A 13,006-nucleotide genomic window follows, 5' to 3' on the forward strand; every position below is an offset into this window, starting at 1 on the left:
GAACGAACCTGTCGCTGCGCGTTCGCGGTGAGGTCGTCTAAGTACATATTACAGTTATAAATATATGAGCGAATGACTACAGAATCGCCTCAAAATTTTGTAGATTGAGCACGTACATGCATTACGACCTGGCGTCGGTATATATACTGCCTAACTGACCGCTCATTCTCGCCAATCTAGAGGTTTGCCGTGTTGTGGGTACGCTATGAACGCCGTACACATTCTATCGGTTATAATTTGAAAAATAACCGAAAATCTGCCAAAGTGTTGCGCACGGTATGGTGCATGGATGTTTTTAGAGCGCATCGCGCATTCCATTTGTCCCTCCCGACTCCGCCCCCCTTACATTTCGGCAAACCCCTACGTGAACCTGCTTTATCGACGAGTGGACAAGTACACGATAACAGACACTACGAGCTGTCTCGGAAGATTAGTGCGAATTTCGTGCCGTGCGAGTCTGCCTCTTTCTTAGTCTATTGAGATGATAACGCAAAACAAGTATTCCGCCTTCGATTTTTTCCCTGGTAGTCTGGAGCCCCTTTCCTGTCTATAAAGGCACTTCTTTCATTTTTACCTGTTCATTGCTGCCACTAGTCATATGTCGATGGTTTGCTTTCCGGCCGCGGCCATATATATTCCCGCTCCCTCCCCAAGCCTCCGTAGTTTTTTGTTTAAGTGGATGGGATGAAACTATGCTTACACTATATAAAGACATACCACCTTTGCACGAACCACACGTCAGTATTTCGTCTTCTGGAAGTAGAATTGCCTCTCTATTTATAGAAAGCACGAGTTTAAAGGTGAAAAAATATTGCCTATGACTTAAACGATGTATTTACGTTGAATGTGGCAGTTCCACAGTTCAAAAAAAAAAAATTCCCCGCATTTCCCCGAGGGGAAGAATGTGAAATTGCGAACGCACGAGTTGAATTTGCGCGGTTCGGTAATGTTCGCGAAAGAGAGATCACACACACACACACACAACTACAAAGAAAGAAAGATGCATTTGTTCACAGACACCTATTTGTGTTGTCGTTGTACTTGATTGCTAGAGCGGATCTCAGCTTTGAAATTTCGTGTCAGTACTCCTTTAAGCGGGTGCATTAGCCCTTCTCACGCCCGATTCCTGGCCAATCCCCCACGTGGGTATGTGCCATGTCAGCGGCCAGGCAGCGCGCGCCCATCTCCCCCCGTTGCTAGGGAAGACGAGGAGCGCGCGCACCCGCAGCTGTTGCTATGCGGACTACGGTGGCGGACGATTCAGGCTCGCTTAAGAAGTGCATTCGCCCTTAAAAGTTTCGTGTTAAATTCACGCATACGATTCGCAAACCATGTCACTTAGGAGCCAGAAAAGAAAAAAGCAACACAATGCCGGGATTTGAACCCGCTACTTTTCATGCGTGAGCGCCTGGCATTAGTACGTAAAGCCACAACGCAATGGCTAAAGTGATGGAAAGGATTTGTATACCTAGGAGCCGATATCCAGAGACAGTGCCATTTCGGCTGCGGCTGTGATTTCACCCTGCGGGAATAGAGCGCGCCGGCTGTTGTTTTACGCTTTCCGCTTAAAACGTCGGTCTATATCTATTCCTTATTACCTAATAAACCTTCCGTAACTCTTCAGCTCCTAACTGTGCTTATATTTTCGACAAGCGTTGCTGGTCGCACACTAAGGTGCAGTTCGCTAATACGGGAAAGGAATTGTTACCACTGGGAGCGGCGGAGGCGCCGTAAGCCGGGATACGGGTTATATTAGCGCTACCGTTGAGCTTTATGGACTTCGTGGACCTTACTATGTTTGTTACACTTTAAAAACTAACAGAACAGAGCCACATTCATTATAGCACGAATGTTGTCAGGGCGCATGCAGTTTTCGCTTTCGATCGCTTCCCGACGACCGTACGGCCGAGCGGCATTGCCGGCGTCTTCGGTCAGCGAGTCAGTCACAGAATCCCAACAAGGTATTCTAGTAGCATTGCAACACGCGGACTTTTCATGTGCCGAGGAAGAGGGGGAAATCTTTTATTGCAGACCATGTGCGCGCTAAACGTGCTGGATCAGAGTGGATCCCTCTTTACAGGATTCTTTATGCTGCCTTCGCCACCTGGCCCCTGGTAACCAGCTCTAGCTGATCCTCCAAGGCGGGGGTGGACAGCAAGATCTCCATCTGCCGACGTGCTCGTGTCGCCGTCGGCGTCGCATGAGAATGCACTCTTCGAACCTGGCAGTCGTAATCGAATGGTGTTGTCGCTAGTGTCGGCCTACCCAATGCACCTTAACGAGAAGCGTGGTAATAGAATACAAAAGTTAAATATAAAGGAACAGGATACTCTTAACCGTGACGTAGGAAGCGCTAATTACCAAAAGGTGCCGCAGCCACCTGTCGACGCTTAGCAGAAGACGCTTTTCTTCGCCGGAAGTGAGGCAAAATGCCTTCAGTTTGCAAGATTTCTGCTCCCGATGTGCCTGTGGAGTAGATGACGTACACATAAGACGATACCGGAGCCCAAAAACATCCAGGAAACGGTGGGAACTGGCAATAGACTTTGCAACAAAAGTGTGAGCTTTCCGCTTCATGCAGAAATGTTATACTTGGCCCAGCTGACATTGACAACCCAACCTATAGATTTTTAAAGAAGTTCTCCCACCTTGCAGCTCTGCTGGCCCATCATACATGGGATGATGTGGCGTTCCTTTGGAAAAACGAGAAGAGAGAGCATTCGACGAGCTCCGGTAACGGTCGAAAACACCCCTGGTCTCAATTTCGACGAAAATGCCACCGCCATACTCCATGCCTACGCCAGTATTGTTGGACTCGGATTGGTTCTGCAATGGCCAGAGGGCATCGAAAAGGGATAGCGTACGCCAGCCATACGTTGTACACTTCGGAATCCAACTACTCGGTCACCGAAAAGGAATGCATCACTGCTTTGGGCAGTACCTATATTTTGACCATAGCTTTGTGGCCATCTACTTAGAGTGGCCATGGTGCCGCACCCACTCTGCTGGTTGATGAGCCTTAAACACCTGTCTGGATGAATAGCAGGGTAGAGACTTCGGATCCAACATTTCGGCGTTAAATAAGTTTACAAGTCCAGCCAAGACGATGCGTCGCGAATTGCCCCTCTCGCGCACCAGCCCTCCCTGTCTCGGCGAAAGGCTACGGAAATGGCGACGCTTGTCTTGGCGCGCTAGACGGATCCTCGAAGCCGCGACAGGCAGACGTAGAGCTGTGCCGGAGACATTTTCGAGAGCACTGTCATCCAATTGCCTCCGATCTGCTGTTCCTATATAAAGCGAATTTTCGACCGCGTTACCGAAGCTACCTGCTTGCTGTTCCCGCGGTACTTCGTAACGAAGTTCTACAGGCTTAACCCGGCGAGCTGACGGCTAGTTACCTTGGCAACACCCATGCCACCACTAGGATTCAGCACTGTCGGAACTTTTGCAGTCGCGCAACATTTCGTGATTACGTGTCGCGAATGTCAGCGACGGAAGGCAGCACAACTCCACCCAGCCGGCTCCTTGCAGCCTGTAGAAATGCCCGAGAAGCCATGTGAACCGGCCGAAATGGGCCTCTTGGGACTATGTCCGTCATCGTCCATGGGAAACTAATTGAGTATAGTCGCCTCCGATTACGCCACTTGGTACGCGGAAACGAGAGCTCTTCAACGAAGAACCGCATCCGAGATTGCAGTGTTTTTCAGTACTAGTATTTTTCTCCACCACACTGCCGTGCTATTGTTATAACGGACAGAGGGAAATTGTTTGCTGGTGGGATTTTTGATGTAGTTATGAAACTCAGCTGTACTTCCCATAAGAATTCAGAAACTCAGAAACTCAGAAACTTAAGAAACTCAGCTGTACTTCCCACCCGCCGACGAATGGGCTGACGGTATGTCTCAACAATACAATAGCAGATATGCTGAGCGCGTACACCGACTCCTATCACAAGACTTGGGACGCCGTATTACAGCACGTCATATTCGCCTACAATACGGCTGAAAGACACCATGTGGATGACGTCATTCATTCCTCTTGATGGCCGACCTCTGAACACTTTTTTGGACACGCTGCTGCCTCATAGCGCTACCAGTGACAGTGCGTAACTAAATGAGTTTGCGGAACGAGCGGCAGAAGCGCGTCAACTGGCGCGCTTGCGAACAAGGCAGCAAGAAATCCATGACACGAACCATTGCAGCCTCGATCACAGGACTGCCGTTCTCTAGGCCTGCGAACAAGCCTGCATATGGACTTCTTTGCGGCGTTGCGGACTTTCTGAAAAGCTTCTTAAACGTCACTTTTGTCTTTATAAAGTGTTACGCCAGGTTAGCGACGTAACCTACCAGGTTATAGGACGATAAAATTGTTTCTCAGCGCCGTTGTCACCATCGCCCTGACGTCGTTCATGTCGTGCGTATGAAGCAATACTTCTCGCATTGACCGACTCTCTTCCACAATGCCGAAAGTAAATTAATTTGTTTCAGCAGCTTCGCAGCGTCGGGACGATGCTCTGTCGACCGGGAGTGGACAAAAGGCGTCAGCATCGGTTCGATATCGGTCAAGCCGATCAGTTCCCTGCTCGCGGTGCGAATTATCTCGCCTAGCTCTGTACTATCCCCCAGTGAGGGGTAAGTGCCGCGTTTCTTGGCCAGCCAAGTAGTTCGAAGATGACGTCACAAATGTACGTGCTCCGCTTTCGCCTGCTCGCGTCTTTCGGTTTCATTCGGTAGACCCACTATCCAATACGCCTCCGGCTTGCTCACTTCGGGCAAGTTCTACGCCTCATACATGGGTACATCGTCCCCTGCAGTTTACAGCGGCGTCTATACAAGAATGCAACAATAGTATACCACTCGACAATCAATTCAGTACGCACACCACCCGCATACTATGCTACGACGCACCCGAACTAGAGAACAGATACGGCGGCTATCCATTAAGGGCATTGATGTGGTCGCACTGATCGATATAGAACCCGCCTTTGCACTGATCAGCGGATCATTGATTCGCGTGGAAGCTGGAAAAGCTCTGACAAATTTAAACGGGGCTTCCATGCGCATAGAAGAAGGCCTAGTCGGAAGGGAAAGTGTTATGCGCATGACTAAAGATTTAGTTTGGGCTAGTTGGTCGCGTGAGAGATCGATGAAAACCGAGCAGGGACGGGGACGAAAGAAACTGACAGCACACGCGCTCACTTTACCTCCCGATATAGGCATAGTTCGCACGCCAGTATAACAAGACGACGTTGACAGATTGATTGTAGCATTGATATCGCCGAGGCTACACCTGTGCTATGAGGCGTGCTTCCGTAAATGGCTCCGGATTTTTTTCCCGACCTGGTGATTGTTTCCATACGTCTAAATTTTGAACACACGGGCGTTTTCGATTTCCTCGTGCATTAGAGAGGCAGCCATCGTGGCCGGGTTCGTGACTATATCATTCCCCACCGCGTGATTTATACTACCGAAATGTTCTCTAGACCATATTTAAAGAATAGATATTTCACTGACCACGAAGCAATAATTTACGGACAACGAAGGCGAATATAAGCCCCCCAAGACTTCCGGCTCTAATGATCCCCTGGGATCAGTGAGGCTATTGTGTGTTTGCTGTTTGTCACACCGGCGCTGTAGGGGACGATGCACCAATACTGTATTTCTCGGCAATCATTCGTGTACGCACACCACCCGCCTTCCTTATTAAATAAGACCTTGCTGATTAAAGGTTCAAAAAAATTCAATAATGATTTGTAAAAACAAAGCAGCAGGTTGGGACTAACGGTTAGAAAATCCTGACAGGGTCCCCTTCGCTACAGTTGTATGGCAGCATGTGTACAATTCATGAGGAGCGAAAATTGCACTATAAGCATTTTCTGGAGATAAAGAAACACACAGCATGAGCAACATAAATTATCAACGTTTGATAATGATCTGACGCATTCGTGTAGTTATACAGAACAAAAATGGCTGCAGCCTAGCTCAGCTAACTTCGTATATGCAAAGCAAAAGTTCGCCTGCATGGCTAAGTCTTGGTTTCACCTGCTTAACGTATAGTTTAGCTGTATTTATTATGCTATTCGTTCCAAGCCTGCATTTTTCTTCGGTTGTGATCGTGCTTCCGGCGTTTACCGAGCCGACCGAGTAGGCGGGAGAAATCCTCGAGGTGGTCTTACGCCGCGTGCCGACAACGGCTCAAGGCCTCCAGCTCCCATACAACGCTAAAAAAATTCTCTCGCACTTCCCCGAGGGGGAGAGTGTGTAAGTGCGAATGCACGGTTGTTGATTGCGCGATTACGGTGGATATCGTGATCTTGGAGTGTAGAGGAGGCGCCCAACACCCGCAGTCACTGAGCGGAGAGAGGAGGAGGAGAGCAGCGCCCGCCGTTACGGCGAGGGCTACACGAGCGCCCTCACGCGTCGGAATGCGGAGCGCCCGCTACGCGAGCGAGAGCTCTCCCGCCCGAAGTGGAGAGGAGGCGCCCAACACCCGCAGTCACTGAGCGGAGAGGGGAGGAGGATAGTAGCGCGCACCCATCTCCCCCCGTTGCTAGGGAAGACGAGGAGGAAGACGAGGAGCGCGCGCACCCGCAGCTGTTGCTATGCGGACTACGGCGGCGGACGATCCAGGCTCGCTTAAGAAGTGCATTCGCACTTAAAAAGACAGCCCGGCCTTGCTGTCATTCATGGCCAATATTGCACAAGCGCGACGAGTCATGTGGTCAGGCGCGAACGTGCTGGGCAGAGCTCATGCACCACGCCGGAAGCAGCGACGGCAGCGGCGAACATGGCCGTCAGCAGGAATCGGCCCGGAGTATCACGTGATGCGTGGCCAAGGACCAGCTGCGTCCCGAATGAATGCCAGGCCAAATTTACTGCGACGGCGGAACCACTCGACTAGATTATTGAAGCTTCGCTTTAACGTTCACAGCATAACCCGAAGTACAGGCTCAGAAACTTGTGTGTCAGCAGCAGCAAAATATAGGCAACAGGTACAGCACTACAGTCAAATCCCTTTATTGCGAACCTTAGATTAACAATGTTTGCAGATTAACAAACATTTTGAAAAATCCCCCACCAAACCCCATTAATTTCCATGCAAAAATATTTCACTACTACGAATTTCACGAAATCAATTATTTCAGAATAGCGTATCGAATTTTATCATCCTCATATTGCCGCGAACCCTTATGCGTTTTTTTATTTATTGTTTGTTTTTACTGCCCGGCCACGCCCGGCCCTGTTACCTGTCACAAGAGAAGCGCGTCTTGCATTCTTTATTTTATGCCGGACGGGCTATCTCATTTAGCTAAGCAGACTGTTCCGTCCTAACGTCACTAGCCCAGAATATTGTTCTGTGATCTACAATGTTCTGGATGTAAATCGACGGTTCCAAAGACACTCGCGCCGAAAGATAAAAGCCTGCAGAGCAGACGCCACGGCATTCCGATCGTCGACGCTCCCTCGCACACGTAACTTTGTTGAGTGCTGCTTCGCCGCCTGTGTATTCTGAGTTTTTGGGAAGCACATGTTCGCTCCAATAAACGTGTTTTCCTTCAAGACAACTGCATCGTCTCTGGCTTCGTGACATCTGGTGGAGGTGCTCGGTACTAAGCCTTTATGCTCTCTACAACATCTAGAAGCTGCCAAGCCAGTCCAACCAGAGAAAGCCGCCGACTGCAAGGATTGCTACCCGAGTTCGGTCTTCTGCCAGAAGGGCCCAAGAGAAGGAACGCTGCAACCAACACCATGGTGCAAGAAACAACGTCGCCAATCGTCCTGCAGCAGCCCAGAGAACCACCATCGTTCCGGGGAGCCCCCGCTGAAGACCCCGAAGAATGGTTCGAGAAGCTGGAGCGCGTCCGCATCTTCAACCGGTGGTACGACGAAGAAACTTTCCGGTATGTCTTCTTTTACTTAGAAGATGCTGCTCGAACTTGGTTCGAGAACCATGAGAGCTCTTTGACCAACTGGACTCAATTCAAAAGGGAGTTCCTTATGACCTTCAGAACCGTTGTGAGAAAAGAGCGAGCTGCGCTTTTGCTTGAAACTCGAACACAGCACCGCAACGATGGGGCCCTTATCTTCGTTGAGGAGATGAAGCGACTTTTTCGCCGTGCGGACCCCGAAATGACCGAAGAAAAAAACTCAGGTGTCTAATGCGAGGAGTGAAGCAAGAGCTTTTTGCTTGTCTAGTGCGTAACCCGCCGAAGACGGGGCGGAATTTGCGTCTGAGGCGGCCGCGATGGAGAAGACGCTAGAAATTCGAACGAGGCAGTACGACCGCCCTGTCAACGCACCGTTCTCAGAGACCATCGGTGCTGCAACTGTAAGCTCCGATACATTGCGCGAGACCAACCGAGCAGTGGTCAAGGAGGAGCTTCAGAAGCTTTTTCCAACGACGCCACATCACCAAGTGGCTTCCCTGACTGACATCATCCGAAAAGAGGTTCAACAGGCGCTGGGGACTTCTACGCCTTAAGAAGTACCCCGTCAGCCCCAAGCGATGACCTACTCCTCAGTTCTTTCGTCAACCCCGCCCTACTGCAACCCGTCTTCAAGAGGCCGAGCCATACCGACGTCCAATGCCGCCCGCCCGACGCGCTGTAGACCAATACTAGACGCCAAGGAAGACCAACGTGTGGCGAACGCCCGATAATCGTCCGCCGTGCTACCACTGCGGAGAGGCCGACAGCATATACCATCGCTGCCCCTACAAGAGGCTCGGTTTGCGAGGGTTGTCCATCGACGCACCCCGCCCCCGACCCGGCCAGCTAGCACCCATCGGAGATCGAAGAATACCGGTGCAATATCAGCCATGAACCAGCCCGCTTCAACCGATCGCCGTGGCCCTACCCATACCAGTCGCCCAACCGCCGTAGCAATGCTGATTTCGCAGGCGGAAAGTCCCTCAGCCCACGCGGGGGAAACTAAAAGCAGCAGCTTCTGGAGGTGAAGTTGCTCAACGGCGAAAAACCGGAAACCCTCCAACGACGCGAGGACGCGCCGAAGGCAGTGATTCACGACATGCCCTCATCATGACGACCCGACCTAACCCTGACGAGGCTCCCGAACACGACGACAGCTACACGGCGCGACGCGTACCCGACATGACCGAGACTGCCGCTGAGAAGACGACGACAACGACGACGCACAATGCATGACCGTCAACACGCACAAGTTGAGATGCGACGCCGCGACGCAGCGGAAACTCGAGGAAAGTGGCATCCGACGTCAAGGTGCCCATCGACGGCTTTGACGTAGTCGCCCTCGTAGACACGAGAGCGGACTACTCAGTAATGAGCGGACAATTCGCGTCTAAGCTGAAGAAAGTTATCACCAGATGGGACGGTCCGCACATACGCACACCAGGAGGCCACCTCGTAACGCCAAGTGGAACGTGCACATCCCGCGTCACCATAGATGGAACGACGTACCGTGCCGCGTTCGTTATCTTGCCAAAGTGCTCCAGCGACGTGATTCTCGGAATTGACCTTTTGACGCACAATGGCGCAATAATTCATCTGCCGACCAGGTCGATAACGTTTTCCTCCGATCACTCCATGAAGCCGGAACCGAACCCCGCCCACCGTGCAGCTGTAAGGACCGGCGATGGTCATGTCACCCTGCCACCCCGCGCAAGCTTGATGATCACCGTCTACTGTGAAGGTGCTGCTCCCGACGTCGACGCTATCGTGAAGAGTGACCAAAGGCTGCCTCTCGACCGGTGTGTGTCGGTCGCAAGAGGCATTGCGCGGTTTAAGCAAATCCCACGTTTTGGTCACCAATTTCACTGAGGAGTACCAGCATTTAAACAAGGGCTCTGCAATGGCGTTCCTCGAAGAAACGCAATAAGCTAGTGACGTGATCGCAGTCGCCGACTTTGAACGCACACCCGAAGATACCTTCAGGCTTCCGCATCCCTTCGACGTGAATCCGGCGTTACAGCAAGAAGAAAGTAACAAGCTATTGGCTTTGCTGCGTCGCTACAGCGAGTGTTTTTCGTCGAACTTAAAGTTACGTCAGACACCTCTGGCGAAGCACCGGATAATAACCGAGGATGGAGCTCGACCTACCCGACAGTCACCGTACTGCGTCGCTTCACACGAGTGCGAAGCCATCCGGACTAATTGGACGAATTTCATCAACAGCTGCAAAAATGTTCTCTACCCAACCTGATTTACCGAACATTTTCATCATATGACACCTGCTCATTATACCTGGAAGGAAATGATGTGGCTCATGCCTCAGCTCACAGTGCCATAAGCTGGGCGTCTGCTTCTGTGATATAAAACCGTCCGGTTATGAGCCCAACACGAGAAATCTGCCCCAGAAAGTCACATCTTAGCGTATTGCCCCTTGGGACGAAGAACCATTTCGGCTCCGCATCACAAAACATCTCGCGAAGGCGTGGCCGTCTACTCTCAGCTCCAGTCAAACCTATGTCCACGTGGTACATTACTACACTTCATGAGTCTGACCTTATACAAATACAATTGCAAGTTCTGGATAGAGCCATGCAATCTGTACCACGTGCTGTGGGAGAGCCGTCACGCCCTAGCTGTTGCCCCATATCCTAATCACTCATTTGAGCAGTGGGAGGATCGGATAGACAGATCCAACTCAAATTACCGACATCTTGTAGTCCGGGCCAGATGTGGCAATCCGCCAAGACTCAAGAGTTCCCAACTACAAAGGTCCCTTACCTGGCGGTCCACCCAACAACTTGGACTCCTCTATTGAACGTTTATTCCTCCCCCTGCTCATTCCGGTCCCCCCTGCTCCTCCTCCTCGAAATTGCAATTTATAACTTTCACAGAAAGGACGTTTACTTTAAATTTGTAAATAACGAATACTGTTTTGATCCGCGAAACCGTATTCCACAATTTACAAGTCACTTTTACATGCGCAGTCAGTGTTTTTTCTCCGAGGTGCTTTCTCCGACGCATCGGGACAATACTTACCCACGCAGAAGGGTAATGCCGCGAGTGTGGATCTGGAATTATGAGTAAGGTCACTCTCTTTTATAGTATGTGCCACAAATCCGGCAATAAAGACAAAGCCATAACAACACAAGGCGCGCCTTGTTAGTAGGGTCTCTAGTTGGGAAGGCAGCACACAGCCATTTCTACTGTAAGATAAGTCAGTTGTACAATCGTATTTTTGTTTTCTACTATAAACCGCCGTATATAGCTGGAAAATCACGTTTCCAGAACAATGAAGTAATATATGAGTGATTGTGGATGGTACCAAGAAAAAAAACAGAAAGTAAAAGATGATACAGCTGCCGCACGGTGGCATTGTTCACAAATAGATCTATTCAAAAGAACTTGAAATTGATCGCAAAAGCACAGAGGTTCTTTGATAATCTGATGTTCTGTGTATGTACTTAACAGTTGCAGTTGTCCGGGGCTGTGAACTGCTATCACTTGCGCTTTGTTTACAAGTTTTCTCATTAGAAGTTTCCTTTCAATGCTACGGTGGCGACAATGCAAATCTGGACTGGCGTAACACCTATCGTCCCCATAATCTTGTTGAAATCAAAATTCCTTGCGTACTTTTCATTCGTGTTCTCTGTAATAAAAATTAATCATTAATTGTGTATTCCGAAGAAGGTACAGCAATAACAACGTAGCACTTCGGTGAGAACAATGGAATGGATGACTTTATTACAGGAGGAGGCCAATAGGAACAAAAACTTTCTGTACCCAACTTTTTCGTAATGAAAAAATTGTGTTTTGTGCAGGTATGCAGAGGACCTAGAGGGACAATTTTCTGCAGGTGTTCCTTATTCTATGAAGGTCTTCAAACGTGGTATGTAGCTTTTTGTTACCAGTACACGGCTTTGAATTCCAAACGGCAACAAAATATGAACTCTGCAAACGGTTTTTTTAGTTACCACTACTCATCACATCACGCATGCGCCCTTTCGTATACTTATGCCACACATAATTCAGAACTTTCGAACAACTTTCGCCTCTTAGATAACTAATTTCCTTCATGTGCAATATTCTTGGAATTATGCGGGAGCAGGCAGAGGTGCTCTCGGTAGTGCGCGGAGCCCTCAAGGCCAGGTCTAGTTCCTACAAAGATTTACTCGTGGCGTCCTATTTTTGAAATAGTGCGTAATAACTTATCGCATGCTAGGTTTTCTACACCGCTATGTGTTATCTACGCTGAGCGTAAATTAACCTTCTGCAAAGCTTTAGCCCTTAGAAGCTCGAACACATGCGCTAAATAAGGCCTCTAATAAAGCCAACTCGTCATTCACCTGGATGCAGCACACATCGAACATCACATATCATTCTTTAAAGTGATTTAAAAAAAAAAGCATTATACATTACATGCACCATTAAGCGAAAACGTGGCTTCCAGCATCAGACTGGCGCAAAGGTGGCGCAATCAATGGCCAATGGCACGAATAGAATAAAAGTTAAAATCAGAAATTGTGTAATTGTAGGATTCGAATCCGGGTAGTCCATACTGAGCGATCAAGATGTATCCCTTGCCACACCACCGAGCCTTGGCTTTAGCGATAAGAGCTGGGTATTGTAAATACGTTACGACCTTCGAATTGGGAGTGTTTGTTTGATATTAGGATCACAGACAGCTGCGCCAGTTGGTGTAAGTTCAATGAGCACGATTACGCTGCGCTCAGGGTGGAACACAAGAAATTATACCCACAAACACAGTGTCTGTCCTCGTGTGTGTCTCCTTTGCGCAGTGAAATTATACATATGAACTACATAATGATGTCATAGTGTCCGCAGTGGGTTTAAGCAACGCTCTGACACGCTGCATGCATTGAAACCTTCATAGCTCTCCCAAGAGCTCCTGGTTTGTTCGGGAAAGAAGCATTTGAGGTGGCTCTTGTCGTTTCAAAGAAAATTGTTACAGGCAGGTCGATCCGCCTGCCACTGAAATACCGAGCACTAGGAGGTTGGTCAGCATTCTTACCACCCAAACACAGAAACGCACCTTTTGAGCACTCAGATGGGGGTTGGAAA

At 49.5% G+C, this 13,006-nt stretch overlaps 1 long non-coding RNA gene across 3 annotated transcripts in view; it reads left to right on the forward strand.

Annotated features, from left to right (window-relative positions):
• Positions 1-13,006, forward strand: part of LOC144148067 (uncharacterized) — a 97,687-nt gene that overhangs the window by 20,766 nt on the left and 63,915 nt on the right. For all 3 annotated transcript variants that reach the window (XR_013317955.1, XR_013317954.1, XR_013317956.1), the window contains one exon: positions 11,746-11,813. This is a non-coding gene — a long non-coding RNA (uncharacterized LOC144148067). The remainder of the gene's footprint in view (positions 1-11,745; positions 11,814-13,006) is intronic.

This window comes from Haemaphysalis longicornis, unplaced genomic scaffold (genome assembly GCF_048455015.1).
Source record: "Haemaphysalis longicornis isolate Haplotype H1 unplaced genomic scaffold, Haemaphysalis longicornis Haplotype H1 scaffold_75, whole genome shotgun sequence".
In the NCBI taxonomy this organism is placed as follows: Eukaryota; Metazoa; Arthropoda; class Arachnida; order Ixodida; family Ixodidae; genus Haemaphysalis; species Haemaphysalis longicornis.